This window comes from Panicum virgatum, chromosome 6N (assembly GCF_016808335.1).
Source record: "Panicum virgatum strain AP13 chromosome 6N, P.virgatum_v5, whole genome shotgun sequence".
In the NCBI taxonomy this organism is placed as follows: domain Eukaryota; kingdom Viridiplantae; phylum Streptophyta; class Magnoliopsida; order Poales; family Poaceae; genus Panicum; species Panicum virgatum.
The window spans coordinates 44,512,341-44,529,078 of NC_053150.1; positions in this window are offsets into that span (position 1 = coordinate 44,512,341).

The window sequence follows — 16,738 nt, forward strand, 5'->3', positions numbered from 1 at the left end:
GTACACCCTACAGCAACGACCACGCTGACTGCTGGGGCAGGCTGGACACCGGCGCGATCTCCGCAAGACAAGAACGATACCCAGGACGACTGCCACGCCCGACGCCAAGCCCCACAGTGTACTTTCCATAGTGCTCGACCACTGCACCCCCGTGATTTGGAGGAAACCGACGACTTCGACGTTCCCCTGCGCATGTACACCGTCCCACTTCCACGTTCCCCTGCGCATGTACACCGTCCCTCCTTGTGATTATAAAAGGAGGAGGCGGGCTTCCTTTAAAGGGGACGTTCGCGATCATCGTCACACAATCTGACCACTCGATAGAACACAACACTCAGCACCCGATATTGGCACTCGCCTCAATCAACTTCTCCTCTAGCAGGGACCTGGGAGCTTCCCTCCCTCTCTCTCTTCGCCTGTACCCCCTACTACAGACACCTCCGGTGTAAGATAATACAGTGCCCTCGCACACCCCCTTTGCTGGACGTATGGCCCCGCGGCCGAAACCAGGATAAACCCGTGTGTTACTGTGTTGCCTCTTGCATCAACATCTGGGACGAGGAAACACGCAGCATTACTAGTTGGGATCCGGACCACCGGGTCAGGACACCGACAGTTGGCGCGCCACGTAGGGGACGCGCTGCGTGACGTTTCCTCTTTTGTTCCCATTTGATCTCCAGGGATAGCGAGCAGATCCAACCCCTTCCCCATGGGCGTCTCGGATCCGCTCTCAGCAGGATACGTGATCTGGTTCGGGAGTCTCGAGTTCAGAACAACCGGCAACGGTTACCTCATGGAGCTCCTCTCGCCCAGACGCAACCCGGACACTCCGACTTCACCAGCCCGGCGCAACAGGCGCTCGGGCTAGCATTCGCGACAAGCGCGCGCAGAGCGGCGCGCCTCATCTCCCCGACGTGGGTTGAGGTTGCCATGTCACGGCTCAGCGTCGCGGCCGACGGGGCCACCGCTTCGTCATCACGTGCTTCGGTGTCGGCAGCGCCGACACCATCATCGACTGCAGCCCTGGTGCCTCCCAGGGGGCGCGACTGCGGTGTCACCCTTCCCCATCGGGATGCGCAACGCTGCGTCCTACGCTTCTTCATCCAGCACCAACTTCGCCGAGTACGAGGATTTGCCGGGTCATCATCTCCTGACGATCCTCAGCCTCATCGCATCATCTCCAAACGACTCCTACCCCGAGACGGCGAGCTCGATCGCCGACGACGTCAACTTCTTCATGAACAACTTCACGGCCGAGGAGGCCGAGGACTACTCCGGGGTCCGTGACCCCGGCGCTTTCCGCTCATTCCAGCTGGCGACGGCTTACTGCCTCACCTGCTTCGAGGACTCCAGCGAGGGGGATTACGATCCCGCCCGGGAGTGCTTCATGGTCCAGCTCGCGGACGGGCAACAGGACAACGCTCCGGGTAACAATGAGAATGGCCGGGCAGACGCGCAGGCGAACCAACCGGTGGTGCCGCCTGTGGCCCCATCTTCTTCGTCAAGCTCGGCGGCGCGGCAGGCACAGCTGGCGCAGCTCAAGGAGCTTCAAGCCAAGCTCGACGAGTAGCGTCAGCGGACTAAGGAGCTACGCACCGCACTCGAGCAACAGCGCACCGCGCATGGCACACATGCCCAGGCGGCGGCACGCATTGCCTGGGAGCGGATCCTAGCCGACAACAACGTCGACAAACCTCCGAAATTGAAAACAGCCGGCGAAAAACTCATCGCTGCGGCTTACCTACTCCAAGCGATGCCCGAGCCGTCGACGACTTCGGGTCGCAACCTGCGCCATGAAGCACAGGCGCTCATCGAGCAAGCTGCTGTGCAGCAGGCCGAGAGCTCTGCGTCTCGCATGCGCTCGATAGCCCCAAAGCAGCCCGGTGGGACTGCACGCCAGGACCACGAGGCCTCGGTGCACACTCCGCCAGGGGGGAAAAGAAAGGCAGCCATAGCACACGACCCGAAGGCACCCTCGGTGCACAACCGCATCGGAAAGGCTCCCGCAAGGGAGCGACTCCACGACACGCGCGGGCATGCCTGCGACGGAGACGCCCGCTACATCATCAACGACAGGAAGTACACCCCTTGACGGGGTGGACGCTTCGACCTCGAGCAGGACAGGGCCGAGTCACCGGATCCTCCGGGCACCCAGGTGTTCAGCCGGGAGATTCGGACCGCTCCTTTTCCCCCGCGATTTCGACAACCCACCACCCTCGTCAAGTACTCGGGCGAAACCGATCCCGCAGTCTGGCTCAACGAATACCGCCTAGCGTGCCAGCTGGGCGGTGCGACGGAAGACGCGGTTATCATCCGCAACCTTCCCCTTCACCTTGCTGACGCCACACGAACGTGGCTCGAGCACTTGCCCGCGGACCAGATCCACAACTGGGCCGACTTGGTCCAGATCTTCGCGGGCAACTTCCAGGGCACATACGTGCGCCCTGGGAACTCCTGGGACCTCAAAGGGTGTCGTCAGAAGCCCAATGAGTCCCTGCACGACTATGTGCAGCGCTTCGCCAAGCAATGCACTGAGCTCCCCAGCGTCACCCACGTCGAGGTCATCAACGCCTTCCTCAAGGGCATGACGTGCAGGAACCTGGTGCACGAGCTTGCACGAAGGAGGCAGTTTGTGCCATTTTCGACGACAAGCCGAACAAACGCAAGGAATATGCGCCCGCAGAGGGCGGTAACGCCAAGATCAACACCCCCGCTAAGAAACAAAAGCGGGGGAGGAAAGGGAAGAAGCAGGGCCCACCAATCCAGCGTGGACCAGGGCAGGCCGAAGACTCTGACGAGGCCTTCATCGCCACTCCGGACCACAAAGGACCTCGAGGCCCCCCTCGAGGTGGAGGCGGCCTATTCGATGACATGCTGAAAAAACCGTGCCCTTACCACAAGGGCTCGGTCAACCACACCCTTGAGCAGTGCGAAATGCTCAAGAAGTACTACAACCGGGTCGCGCATCGCGACGAGGATAAGAAGAAGGATGCTGGCGACAAAGGTGGAGATGACGAGTTCCCCCTGGTGGAGAATGCCTTCTTCATCTTTGGAGGACCAACGACGAACATGACCTCTTGGCAGCGCAAGCGTGAGCGCCGGAAAGTCTTCTCCGTCACCAAGGCCACGCCATCCTACCTCGACTGGTCGAAGGATACCATTTTCTTTGGCCGCGAGGACCACCCCGACTACGTCCCGCATCCGGGACGGTACCCGCTCGTTGTCGACCCCATCATCGGCAACACCTGCTTCTCCAAGGTGCTCATGGACGGAGGCAGCAGCCTCAACATCATGTACGCCCACACCTTGGAGCTCATGGGGATTGGATTGAACAAGCTTTGCCCCAGCAAGTCGCCATTTCATGGCGTTACGCTGGGGAAGCGAGTCCAACCCCTCAGCCAGATCGATCTACCCGTCTGCTTCGGCACGGCAGCCAACTTCCGCAAGGAAGTGCTTGCCTTTGAGGTGGTGGGGTTTCGGGGATCCTATCATGCCATTCTTGGTCATCCCTGCTACGCCAAGTTCATGGCCATCCCCAGCTACACCTACCTCAAGCTGAAGATGCCGGGTCCGAAGAGTGTCATCACCGTCGGCTCTTCGTTTGAGCACGCCTACGAGTGTGATGTCGAGTGCGTTGAGCACGCGGAGGCTCAAGCGGAGGACGAGGCCCTCGCAGCCACCTTCGACAAAATGGCAAGCGAGGCCTTGGACCCCACGCACCGGCACGCGGGAAGCTTCGATCCCGCCGAGGGTATCAAGAAGGTGCCCCTCGACCTGAATCGCTCCGACGACAAGGCGTTGCAGGTCAGCGCCACCCTCGACAGCAAATAGGAAGTGGTGCTCGTCGAATTCTCCACGCCAACGCAGACATCTTTGCGTGGAGCCCCTCGGACATGCCTTGCATACCGAGGGAGGTCGCCGAGCACTCCCTTGATATCCGACCCAACTCCAATCCGGTGAAGCAGCGCCTGCGACGCTTCGACGAGCTCAAGCGCTGGGCGATCGGCGAGGAGCTGCAGAAACTTCTGGCGGCCGGATTCATCAAGGAAGTATTCCATCCCGAGTGGCTAGGTAATCCTGTATTAGTGAAGAAAAAGAATGGGAGTTGGCGGATGTGCGTAGACTACACTAGTTTAAATAAAGTATGTCCGAAGGTTCCCTTTCCTTTGCCACGCATTGATCAAATCGTAGATTCAACTGCGGGATGTGAACTTTTATCCTTTCTTGATGCTTACTCCGGTTACCACCAAATTAAGATGAAAGAGTCCGACCATCTCGCGACTTCTTTTATCACGCCTTTCGGCATGTACTACTACGTCACGATGCCCTTTGGCCTCAGAAACGCCGGAGCTACATATCAGCGGTGTATGCTCCACGTTTTCGGGGACCATCTCGGGTGGAACGTAGAGGCATATGTCGACGGCATCATTGTAAAATCTAGGAAGACGGACGGCCTGGTTGCCGATCTCAGGATCGCATTCGATTGTCTAAGGGCTAAAGGGGTAAAACTCAATCCCGAGAAGTGCGTGTTCGGAGTCCCTCGAGGCATGCTCTTAGGCTTCATTGTCTCCCAGCGGGGCATTGAACCCAACCCTGACAAAGTCTCGGCCATCACTCGAATGGGACCGATCCGAGACCTAAAGGGGTACAAAGGGTCATGGGATGCCTAGTGTCCCTCAGCCGGTTCATCTCGCGTCTCGGCGAGAAAGGGTTACCCCTGTACCGACTCCTGAGGAAAACCAAGCGCTTCACGTGGACCCCCGAAGCTCAAGAAGCCCTCGACAGGCTGAAGGCATCGCTCACTCACGCCCCATTCTCATGCCACCCGCGGTGGTCGTTGTCGAAAGAAAAGAGGAGGGCCATGCTCTGCCCGTCCAACGGCCGGTGTACTACGTCAGCGAAGTGTTGTCTGAGACTAAGACACGCAATCCACAGATTCTGAAGCTGCTATACACGGTGGTTTTGGTGCGGCGCAAGCTGCGCCACTACTTCGAGGCCCATCCCGTCACCGTGGTCTCATCTTTCCCTTTGGGAGAGATAGTCCGCAACAGGGAAGCCGAGGGTAGAATTACCAAATGGTCCGTGGAGCTGATGGGAGAAACTCTCACCTACGCCCCCCCACAAAGCGATTAAGTCCCAAGTCTTGGCTGACTTCGTGGCTGAGTGGACGGACACTCAGCTACCCCCCCACAGATCCAGGCCGAATGCTGGACCATGTACTTCGATGGGTCGGTGATGAAAACCGGCGCCGGTGCCGGCCTCCTCTTCATCTCACCACTCGGAGATCACATGCGGTACATGATACGCTTGCACTTCCCTGCGTCTAACAATATGGCGGAGTACGAGGCCCTCCTCAGTGGCCTCCGCATCGCCATCGAGCTTGGCGTCAAATGGCTCGACGTGCGCGGTGACTCTCAACTCGTCATCGACCAAGTAATGAAGGAGTCTAGCTGCCCCGACCCGAAGATGGAGGCATACTACAAAGCAGTGCGCCGCTTCGAGGACAAATTCGATGGCCTAGAACTCAATCACGTCCCGCGCAAGTACAACGAGGATACCGACGAGCTGTCCAAGATCGCGTCGGGACGGACCACCGTCCCTCCGAACATCTTTGCTCGCGACGTCACCAAGCCCTCTGTTGAATTCAAGGATCTGGTGGAGCCAGGCCCCTCGACCGCCGGGCCCTCCGGCGGACGAGGCCAAGCCCATGGACGTTGGCTTCGGGACCTCCTCCACGGATGAGACCGAAGGAATGGAGATCGACGAGGCCCCCACTTCGCAAGATTGGCGCGCCCAGTACCTTGACTGGATAATTCGAGGGGTCCTACCCTCGAACCGTGCTCAGGCACGGCGCCTCGCTAGGCGGGCCAAGTCCTTCGGCCTAATCGACCACGAGCTATACAAGCACAGTCCCTCGGGCGTCTTGCAGCGATGCATCCCCATCCACGAGGGCAAGGAGCTGATCCGTGACATACACGCTGGCATCTGCGGTCATCATGCCGCACCTCGCACCCTCGTGGGTAACACGTTTCGGCAAGGTTTTTACTGGCCCACCGCGGTCGCCGACGCCACCGACGTCGTGCGGACCTGCGGGGGTTGCCAGTTCTACGCCCGAAAAACACACCTCCCGGCCCATGCTCTGCAGACCATCCCCATCACGTGGTCGTTTGCCGTGTGGGGATTGGACCTCGTCGGTCTGCTACAGAAGGCGCCCGGGGGCTTCACCCACTTGCTTGTGGCAGTCGACAAATTCTCCAAGTGGATCGAGGCTCGACCCATCGGCAAGATTAAATCCGAACAAGCCGTACTGTTCTTTACGGACATCGTCTTCAGATTCGGGGTCCCGAACTCGATCATCACTGACAATGGCACCCAGTTCACAGGCAAGAAGTTCTTGGCGTTCTACGACAGCTTCCACATACGTGTGGACTGGTCGACTATGGCGCACCCACAGACGAATGGGCAAGTGGAGCGTGCCAATGGCATGATCCTCCATGGACTGAAACCAAGGATTTACAACAAGCTGAACAAGTTTGGCCGGAGGTGGCTCATAGAGCTACCCTCGGTCATTTGGAGCCTGAGGACGACCCCAAGCAGAGCCACGGGCTTTACCCCGTTCTTCCTCGTCTATGGCGCTGAGGCCATACTCCCCACGGATCTGGAGTACGGGTCACCAAGGCTCAAAGCCTATCAAGAGCAGCAGAACCAGCAAGCCCGCGAGGACTCGCTGGATCAAGTGGATGAGGCTCGAGACGTGGCGCTCCTACACTCTGCGCGCTACCAGTAGTCTTTGCGAAGATATCAAACGCAGAGAGTCCGGCGCCGAGACCTCAACAAAGGGGACTTGGTACTGAGGCTTCGACAAGACAACAGGGGCCGCCACAAGCTCTCACCACCATGGGAAGGCCCATACATCGTCGCCGAGGTGCTCAAGCCGGCACGTACAAACTGGCGAACAAAAACGGCGAAGTCTTCACCAACGCTTGGAACATACAGCAGCTACGTCGCTTCTATCCTTAGAGTTCCGAGCTATTTGTACAACGTTTGTACTCGCATTTTCGATTTCCCAAAATAATAAAGGAGTATGCTTTACTTGTTTATTTTTTGGGAACCTTCCGAAACCTCGGGGGCTCAGATGCGCACGAACACTGAGGTACGCTTGGTTTTACCCTCGGCAAAGCCAAGCCTCCCTCGGGGGCTACAACGGGGGGGGGGGGGGACCCCGAACGTCCTCAAAAATTGCCAATGTTTTTTTGAAAAATTTCCGTCTCTAAGCTTCTCGTACACTTGGAAAAAACAGACGCGAGGCGTAAGCAACTACGGTACGGGGCCGGCCGAGTCGTGGGGCCGCCTACGCCTCCGGGATACGGCACCCCCCTCACCACACCACGCCTACGTTGCTTATGAACGCGAAATTCCTCGCAGAAGTTTATCTAAGTCGTATACGAGAACATGATAGTAGAGTCGAGAAAACGAAGGCTCGAATACACAAGGCCTCGATGGGCCACACTGTCGATTTTAACGATAACGAATTTCTTAATTGATAGATGCAATTACAAAGTGCAATTACAATAAGGTCTAATGCATTACATGGGCTTCGAGGCCTAGTCTATCTACAGGATATCATCCCCCCTCTGTGGATCTGCAACAGCATCGAACTCGGCTATCGGGGGGATGTCAGCTTCGAGCTTCCCAGCTAAGGCAGTAGCGAACTCCTCGGCGGCTGCGTTGGCATCGTCCATGATAGCTGACGCGGCGTCCGCATCGGCGTCGTTGGGGACGACATACCCCGACGACACCCTCTGGAGATCCATGATATAGTTCATCGAGGCCACGGCGAGGGCTCGCAGGACACCGAGGCGGAAGGTGCTCTTGGCATGCTCAGCGATCCGGCCACCTAGCGCTCGCAGGCGGCTGATCACCGAGCTACCAGAGACGGCACCCTCCCCCTCGAGCTCCTGGCACACGCTCACGGCGGTTCGCTCCAGGTCAGCGTACTCCACCTGCGCCGCCATGAGCGCGGTGTTGACTGCCTCCTTCGCCGCAGTCTCGTCTGCCACTTGCTGCCTTAGCTCTGATTAAGGGAACAAAGATAAGTTACGAAAAACTAGAATCCAAGAACATTGAAATTTCGAGCACTCACCTGCAATGTTCTTCTGCGCCTATTCTCGCTAGACTCGGGCGGCCTCTTCGAGGGAAGACAAGGAGTTCTCCTTCTCCTTGAGGGCGGCCTCCACATTCCGGAGGGCCTCCTCCCTTTTCCTTGAGGGCTTTGCCCTTCTCCTCGAGGGTCCCGGTGAGCGTGGCGACGGTTGCCTTCTCGTGCTGGAGCTCAGCCTCCTTGTCTTGAAGCTCGGCCTCCTTGCGCTGGAGTTCGGCTTCCTTCTGCTCGAACGCCGTCCTAGTGCGCTGCAGCTCAGCGGTTTGTGCCTCGGCTTCCCGTGCCTTCTGCTCCGCTGCGGCCCTCTGGACGTCGCGCTCACTGGCGGCCCGCGCTAGCTCCTCCTCTAGTGCCTGCTGACGTGCCCCTAGATCCGCCACCTTGGTGTTGGCGTCGAAGTTCTGGAGGACCAAGCCAGCATTGTGCTGACCAAGCCAGCGCACTTGAGAGTACAGCCGGGTCATCTCGGCGCTCTTCTTGCGCGAGATGTCTCTCAGCTGCTGCAAGAGGAAAGGCGTGGGTAAAGCAAATAAAATCAAGACCAAATACGCACGATTCCCGGGGAAGAGCCGCTTTACTGGCTAATCTGGTAGTCTGTCGTCTGATGGAGCTCCAGGGCGCGATTGAGGTGGTTCAGGATCTGAGAGCCTGCCTCGATCTGCGCCTGCCAGACGGACTCCTCCTCCTGCTCGTCGTGGAGAAACTCCGGAGGGACCCCGGACTGGATGATTGCCCCGTGATGGGGCCCCTTGGATGTCCCCTCGTTGAGCACCTCCGCGCAGGCCGACGTGAACTCCACGATCTTGTCGGCGGCGCTCGCCGCAGCAGCGGGGTCGATATCTCTCGAATCCCCGAACTCCTCGCTGTTGTCTGGCAGCTGCACCACTGGGATCACGCTTTCCGTCGCCACCTGCGCCGTCACCGCCTGCGCCATCATCGCCGCAACGATACCCTCGTCCTGGGCCTCTGCAGGCACCAAGACGCGGGTTTCCTCCACCACCGGCGCCCTCGGCGCCGACTCCTCCTCTACGACTCCCTTGACCCCAACCATCGGGGGCTCGGGGACGAGGGTCTCCACCTCCGTCTGGCTGGCGGGGCGCTCCTGCGCGTCCCCACCAGCTCCTTCCTCTGCGACCGGCCCCAACTTCAACGTCCGGCCGGGCGGCGCCGTCTGCGCCTCCCCGGCCGGCCTCCCCCATGGCGTCAGTCGGAGCGGTTGCTTCAGCTCCACTCTGGCCGACGTCGCCCCCGTTCCCCGGCGCTCGAGCCTGTTGGGCCGCCTGGGCCCCTCGAGCCATGGCCTCCCGCAGCTTCGCGGCCTCCGCCACGATATCTACGATGGGCAGGGGCTGCAGCACCGAGTGCGGCATGGCGCGAACCCCGGTCTTAAGGGCTTTGGTCGGCGCGAGCGGGGCTGCGTCCTTGGCAACGGCCCCGGAGCTGGAATTCGAGGAAGGAAAGCTGAGGTTAGCAGGACAGAGGGATCGGTTTAATGAACACAGAAAAGAAAACCAAAAACACTTACCCGGACCGGGCACTCATGCTGCGCTTGCCCGTGCCACTTCTTCGGGCCCGCGGCACGCTGACGCCTCTTGACGACTGATCTGAGGGTGTCGTCCTCGAACCCGCCTGAGGCCTCGAGGCTGTCTGCGCGAGCGCCCTCGCGCTCGCCGTGGACCCATCGCTGCCTGTCGACATCGCGGGCGGGGGACCCCCTCGCCCGTCGCTGGCAGGGGCGACCTCCGCTCTATCACGGGCGTAGATGATCTTCCGCCCGCCGCCGGTGTGGGCGACCTCCGCTCCACCGACAGCCCCGGTGCGGGCCTCACCTCACGTGGCGTCGCTGGCGCGTCCTCGTCCCCAGCCTCTTAATAGACTGGCGGGCAGTCGGCACCTATTGCCGCGTCATCCTCACCCGGGAGGTGGCCTCGGCATCTGAGGCGTCCTCCTCCTCACTCGTGGACTCAGGCGTAGCGGGCCGCGTCTTCCCTCCGCGCACGTGATTTTGCACGCCTTGTCGTGCTTCTCCTTCCTCCTCCTTTTCCTGTTGGCGGCCGCCTCCGCCACTTCCTTCCGCTTCTTCACCGCTTCTGCGTGAAGGTGTTTGACCTCGCGTTCCTCCGGGATCGGACGCCTCGAGGGGTGGCACTTGCGGCCCAGTCCCTGCAAAATGCAGTCAAATCGGAGTTAGGGAGCGGGAAGGGGATAGGAATAACACAAGTCGACAACAGAATGAAATCGAGACTCACCACTAAAATGTACCCTGGCTCGGAGCGCATCTTGATCTCCCAGAGATCGTTTGAGTCGTCGGGGAACTCCGCCACCACGTTCCTGGCCCTCCGAGCAATGATCCCTCGAAGGAGCAGCACCATTGACATCCTCGAGCCCGAGGAGGGGACCCCAGGGGTGAGGCCGAAAATCGATAGGCTTCTCTCCGTCAGAGGAATCACCCTCTGTCGGTGGAAGTTCGTAATGACGGCAGCTGCCGTCAACCCCTTCCTCGCCAGGTTCACTAGCGCCTCGGTGAGGACCTCGAGCCTGGCTTGGTGCGCTGGGGGCGACACCCCCCAGTCCCACTTGGCTGGCCTCTCCCGAAGCACCTTGTTGGTGAAGGCCGGGAGCTTGTTGCCGAAGTTGCGCAGGTAGAACCACCCACGAATCCACCCGGCGTTGTTCGTGGTCATCCTGTTCGGGATGTAGAGGTTCTTCCGGCTCGGGCGCTAATGGAGCATCAGCCCCCCCCCCCCCGCACGCAAACCGCTTCGGCTGCCCCCGCACGTTCTCAACGAAGAGCTCGCTGCGGAAGAGGTGGATCCACAGATCCCAGTGGGCTTCGATCCCCAAATATCCTTCGCAGACGGCGACGAAGACCATCACCTGCGAAATGGAATTAGGGCCGAAGTTGTGCAGCTCTGCTCCATAGTGCTCGCACAAGGCCCGCATGAACCTGCTGACGGGGACGCCGAATCCCCGCTCGTGCAGATGCACGAGGCTCCCGACGTAGCCTTCGGGGGGGTTTGGCTCGGTCTCCTCTGGCCGCGGGGAAATCCACGCAGGCCGCTCCGAGCTGATGTTCATCGGAAGCAGCCGGTCGGCGACCAGCTGCTCCAGAACCGCCTCTGTAGCGGTGGATTTCCCCCACGGCAGCGACTCCTGGACATCCGACATGGTTTCGAACTATGGGGAGATGTGGGAAGGCAAGCTTTGTGGTGCCTAAGGTACGCTATCGCTCTCTCCTTCTTCCTCTCGCTCTTGGCTGTGGGCTCAGGATGTAGGGGAGGTGAGGAAGGCAAGGGAGATGAAAGGCAAATGGACAGGTGAGCCCAAACAGCCCCCCTCTCTCGCTTTTATTTCACCACGACGCGCGGATAGGCCGCCATGGCCCGAATCCGCCGCATTCAATGCGGTAGGTTTTGCCGTCGCTGACAGACGGGTCCCACGACCGCGGAGTCTCCCATGCACTCACTCGGCAATAATAACGGCGCGGTAATCGACGGGCGCGGCGCGACTGTTGCGCTGTTCCATCCGTCAGCCGCTGCCCATGCCGTTTCCTCTACCCGAGGTCGCCGCCTGAAAAGGTGCGCCCGCACCTCACCACACGAATCGGGCCACGTCGCCCATGACCAGCGGAAGAACCGCGCACACGACCGGCGACTCCGCGCCGTTTGCGAATCGTGACATAATATTCCTTTCGGGGGCTCTTCACCTTCGAGGGAATCTTATTCCGAGGCCTTACTGATCAGGGGTTCGAAGCCTGGCCCGTCGAGGGTTCTACAGGCGCCCCAGATTGCCAGAGTCAGGGACTGCATGGACGTGCCGTACAAGCTACCCTCGAACACGGAGTTCGAGACGTCCTACGCAGTGTTCAAGGCCAGTCGAGGGTGCTTATAAGGGGGATCCAATCGAGGGAGAGCATCGAGCCCTCGGACCCTATCGAATAGGTCTGAACCCCGCCTAGCGAACCTTTGCGAGTGCTTTATGTGACGTGTCCATGGACCACGAGCCGACCCTTATCGAACGGGGCACGGACGTCCACTTGAACTACCCGATAACAGTTCACCGAAGCAGCCATAGCTCGCGGCCCGGGCATGGGTAGCATGGTGCGCTTCACCCCTCCTCCCTGCGGAAGGGCGACGAGGGCCGTAACCAAAGTTGAGGGTTCCCTGAATGCCTTTACGTAGGCTGGGGCTCGGGGGCTCCTCGCGCACCGCGGCTTAGGCCGCACCCTCGAATGGGTCGACGATCGTCGATTGTGAAGTTTCGTGTGTCTAACCAAGACTCCCACTCTTAACGCACGCCTGCTAGATGGTTAAGCTGGACACTGGGTCGCTGTGGCAGCACGAAGAATGCCGAGGCCGACTGAAAGAGTGCCGATGCCGGCTGAAAAAGATGCTGGACGGCCACCTCAGTAAAGCAACCAAGCGAGGCGACGTTTATAGCCCTTGGATGAGTACAAACACTCCTCCAAGGCCTCGGGGGCTACACCCGCGGTTGCACCGACGCGCCCCCACGGAGGAAACTTCACACATTCGAGGACCATAATCTCATGCATGGGTGGCACCCACCCATACACTTTCGGTCGTCTTCTCCGCGAAGGAGAATGAGACTTCATTGCTCTTTACAAACAAAGATTACAAAGGGCTACCGGCTTAAAGCCGTCGAAAAATACAAACACGTTGCCACTTGCGTGGCAATTTTCCCTGTCTTGGGGAGGAGTGAGCGACGAAGAAGAGCACCAGGCCCCTGGCCGGCGCGACGGCCAGGCTGCTAGCGATTACGAGGAACAGCCCCAGACTGTACGGGTCCAGCGGGATGCCCTCCTCGCAAGCTTTCTTCTAGCACCTCCTCCACCAAAGACCCTGCGGGGGGGGGGGTCAAGCTGGCGGACAGCACCCTCCACACCATCTCCCCGAGAGCAACCTAGTCGCCAAGGGGGACGATGCGAAGAACAGCCACCAAACCTGGCGCCCACGCCTTGGTCAGGCGTCTCCGTCCCCCTTCAGGCTAAGGGACATCGCAGAAGCAGGACCCCACGGGCCCAATGAGCTTCTGCTAGTCCCACTGAATCTAAGGGATGGTGCGCACGCCCTCTCCGGCTTTCCCCCGCCGCTCGCAAGCATTCTTCTAACATCAAAGCCTAAAAAAAAGCCAGGCCTCCCCATCTGGGGGCCGGTCGTGAAAGGCAAAAGAAAACATTACGAGACTTGGGCGATGTTAGGAGTAAGAGCAGGGAAGTTGGAGAAGAGAGGGAGTCCCTCGACCCCTATTTATTGCTGCGTCGGGCGCCAAGCTTCAAGCCTATCGAAGGGCGAAGGCTTGGACCGACCGTGACAGCGCAGCCCTCCACGAACGAGAGATAACCTCGGCTACCATGCTGAGACACGACGGGGCAAGGCAAAGCTGAGCCCCTAGACGCTGAGCGGCGCAGCATCGGCGCTGGCCGACTATCCTCGAACGGCGCGCCATAAGGCAACCAGGGGAAAGGGGGCCGTGGCCCTGGGCGCGGGACAGCGTGGCAAACGCACTAGCTGCAGAACAGCAGGCGCCATCGTGGCCCTAACCTGCTCAGCACGCTGACGCGTCTTGTCCCCGGAACAAAACAAAAGGGGCGCGCCTCGAAGTACTCTCTTCGCAGGCGCACTACCCCGACCGATGAGTTGTCACATCCGCTGGGTCGGCACCCAGGTGCGCCCGGCGGGAGCGCTACATCGATCGATCACGTCAAGGGGAAAAAATCGCCGAAATACCCTTTGGCCGAATCCCTTGACTCGACCAAAGCCTCGGGGGCTACTGTCGGGTACCACGATTAGGGAGACCCTAATCGGGGCACTAAGACCACCCTAAAAACGCAAACACATATTAGGCGACTGAGCTCACGAAGGCCCACGGCCTCATTCCCAATCTGGAAGAAAGAAAGGGACTCAAAGAAGCCCAGCACGCGGCCCATCCGCACCCCGCTCGGACACGCGGGATGATCTCCGCCTCGCTCGAGGGATCCCATCGAGACCCTCGACTGCGCCCCGCATCTCCGCCTCGCTCGAAGGTAGCGAACCTACCCTCGAGCGGGCGAAACATCTCCGCCTCGCTCGAGGGTAGCGAACCTACCCTCGAGCAGGACGAATCATCTCCACCTCGCTCGAGGCCACCCGTCGACGTAAAGGACAAACTACCCTTCTGCTCGCCCGCCCGTCGTACGGAGGCATTAAATGCCAACCACTCCTCCACAGCGCCCAGAACAGACGGCGTCAGGCCGTCATTCCCCACTGTGGCTGTGACCGGAGTCCCGTCCGCCAACTCCGGTCACTGCTCCGCCATCCCGGACGCTGTGGCAGCACTGTGTAACCTGCGATGCAGGACGAGACGTGCTCGGCACAGCTCTCGTTACTATTCTACCAACTCTGGCTATCCGGACTCCACCTCACCACACGTATGGCCCCGGGCCGGCCCCCTGCTCGGGAAGGGTCCGGCGTCGCCACGTGCCCCTCAAGGAGGGACGCTCAGCACTAGCAGCCGGAGGCCTGGAGCTCCCCCCTCGAGGGGTCCGGGATCTCCACGTGACTCCCGGACCTCCTTAGTGCACGCGCCAGCACTCCGTCCAGGGGGGTCCGGGACCGCCACGCGCCCCATCGCCGCTGGCACACGTATATACGCAAGACCCTGACCTGCATGGCTCATGGAGCGCCACCACGCCACATCTGAAGGACTGTACACCCTACAGCAACGACCACGCTGACTGCTGGGGCAGGCAGGACACCGGTGCGATCTCTGCAAGACAAGGATGATACACAGGACGACTGTCACGCCCGACGCCATGCCCCATAGTGTACTTTGCATAGTGCTCGACCACTGCACCCCCGCGATTCGGGGGAAATCGATGACTTCCACGTTCCCCTGCGCATGTACACCATCCCTCCTTGTGATTATAAAAGGAGCAGGCAGCCTTCCTTTAAAGGGGACGTTCGCGATCATCGTCACGCAATCTGACCACTCGATAGAACACAACACTCAGCACCCGATATTGGCACTCGCCTCAATCAACTTCTCCTCTAGCAGGGACCTGGGAGCTTCCCTCCCTCTCTCACCTCGCCTGTACCCCCTACTACAGGCACCTCGGGTGCAAGATAATACAGTGCCCTCGCACACCCCCTTTGTTGGACGTACGGCCCCGCGGCCGGAACTAGGATAAACCCGTGCGTTACTGTGTTGCCTCTTGCATCAACATCTGGGACGAGGAAACACGCAACATTACTAGTTGGGATCCGGACCGCCGGGTCAGGACACCGACAACGATATAGATGGCCATTCGGGCCGCCCGGCCCGGCCCGAGCCCGGGCCCGCCTTTTCTCGGGCTGTGCCTAGCCTGGACCGATATCCCAGCGAGTCATGCCGTGCTAGCCCACGGGCTGCACCGACGGCCCAGGCACGAGCCTCTTTCGTGCCGGGCCAGCCCGTGGAGCCCGGCCTGTTTGTCGGGCTCAAGCCGTCCGCGACCCACGATGGGGGCGGTCCTCGGCCGCTGGACGAGGTGCGGCAGACCGACGTGGCGGCGGACCGGCGGCGAGGCGCGGCGAAGAGGTGTAGAGGAGAGCGGGAGGGGGCGACGACGAGGAGAGAAAGTGCAGCGGCGTCGACCGGCGGCGAGGCGTTGCGGCGGCGCGATTGGAGCTCCCAGTCTCTGGCGGCGCTAGATCAAGGGTTGCGGGGCAATGGAGCGGAGGTCGGAGGGGGCGGCGTCGATGCGAGCGTGGGAGCGGAGGTCGGCAGTGGCGGCGTCGACGGCGCGGCGAGGGAGCGGAGGCCGGAGGGGGGCGCCGTCGACTGCCGGGGAAGATTAGGGGGGCGGCCACCGGCGGAGCTGCGGTGGCGGGCAGGCGGCCTCATGAAGGCGAGCAGGCGGCGGGAGGATTGGAGAAATGCGGCTAGGGTTGGGGGAGCCATGTGCGGGGGCCGGTCGGCCGCGAGGGGGGAGGGGGGGCATGGCCGCGTGGGGTGGGCGCCTGCTGGGCTGCTGGCTCAGCCTGGCTGTGGGCTGGGCTGCATTGTTGGAGTTAGCGGGTCGCTTAAGGGCCGGCCTGCTACTTCCGTGTCGGGCTGTGCCGGCCCACGGGCTGGGGTGACGGCCCAATCCTGGATACGGGGAGCGGGCCGGGCTAGCCCGAGCATGGTTTGGAGCGGGCCGGGCCAGGCTTGAGACCATAATCGTCGTCGTGCTTTTGCGGGGCCTTTAGGCTTCGGGCTGCATGTCCAATATATAGTCCACCACCATGTCGCCGGCCGGCGAAGATCGCGCCGCATGATTGCGGGGAGACCCTCTCCATCCATCTCGTTCGCCCACGCCTCGTTGCCCCAGCGCGCGTCGCGATCCACTCGAGTGTGCGTGCGTGCGCTCGCTACCGGAACGGGATTGCGGAAATGAAAAGGCCAAAAGGGGGTCGCCGGATTGGAGCTGCTGCCTGCGGAGAAAGCGCACGCGGCAGTAGCTTGCGTGTGCGTGCCTGGCCTAGCTGCAGTGCAGGGATGCGTCCAGACTCGCCGAAAAGACGGATCGATCGAAGGCCTTGCCGAGCCTTGGGACTT